Here is a 1,346-nt window from a genome sequence, read left to right as displayed (position 1 = left end):
TGACCAAGGTATCATTGCTAAGAGTGTTGTTCAGTTTCCACATGAATGTTGGCTTTCTATTATTTATTTTGTTATTGAAGATCAGCCTTAGTCCATGGTGATCTGATAGGATGCATGGGACAATTTCAATATTTGTGTATCTGTTGAGGCTTGTTTTGTGACCAATTATGTGGTCAGTTTTGGAGAAGGTACCATGAGGTGCTAAGAAGAAGGTATAACCTTTTGTTTTAGGATAAAATGTTCTGTAGATATCTGTTAGATCCATTTGCTTCATAACTTCTGTTAGTTTCACTATGTCCCTGTTTAGTTTCTGTCTCCATGATCTGTCCATTGGTGAAAGTGGTGTGTGCTTTGAGCTTTACTAAAGTTTCTTTTATGAATGTGGCTGCCCTTGTATTTGGAGCATAGATATTCAGAATTGAGAGTTCCTCTTAGAGGATTTTACCTTTGATGAGTATGAAGTGCCCCTCCTTGTCATTTTTGATGACTTTGGTTTGGAAGTCGATTTTATTAGATATTAGAATGGCTACTCCAGCTTGTTTCTTTAGACCATTTGCTTGGAAAATTGTTTTCCACCCTTTCATTCTGAGGTAGTGTCTGTCTTTTTTCCTGAGATAGGTTTCCTGTAAACAGAATATTGTGTCCTGTTTGTGTAGCCAGTCTGTTAGTCTATGTCTTTTTATTGGAGAGTTGAGTCTATTGATATTAAGAGACATTAAGGAAAAGTAATTGTTGCTTCCTATTATTTTTGTTGTTAAAGTTGACATTCTGTTCTTGTGGCTGTCTTCTTTTAGGTTTGTTGATGGATTAGCTTCTAGCTTTTTCTAGGACTTGTTTTCGGTCCTTGTATTTTTTTTTTCTTTTATTATCCTTTGAATGGCTGGATTCGTGGAAAGATATTCTGTGAATTTGGTTTTGTCATGGAATAGTTTGGTTTCTCTATTTATGGTAATTGAAAGTGTGGCTGGGTATAGTAGCCTTGGCTGGCATTTGTGTTCTCTTAGTGTCTTTATAACATCTGTCCAGGATCTTCTGGCTTTCATAGTCTCTGGTGAAATATCTGGTGTAATTCTGATAGGCCTGCCTTTATATGATACTTGAACTTTTCCCCTTACTATTCTATCTTTATTTAGTGCATTTGTTGTTCTGATTATTATGTGTTGGGAGGAATTTCTTTTCTGACCCCATCTCTTTGGAGTTCTGTAGGCTTCTTGTATGTTCATGGGTATCTCTTTCTTTAGGTTTGGGAAGTTTTCCTCTATAATTTTGTTGAAGATATTTGCTGGCCCTTTAAGTTGAAAATCTTCATTCTCATCTACTCCTATTATCCGTAGGTTTGGTCTTCT

Source organism: Mus caroli, chromosome 18, assembly GCF_900094665.2.
Source record: "Mus caroli chromosome 18, CAROLI_EIJ_v1.1, whole genome shotgun sequence".
Taxonomy (NCBI): Eukaryota; Metazoa; Chordata; class Mammalia; order Rodentia; family Muridae; genus Mus; species Mus caroli.
This window is presented reverse-complemented; position numbering follows the sequence as displayed.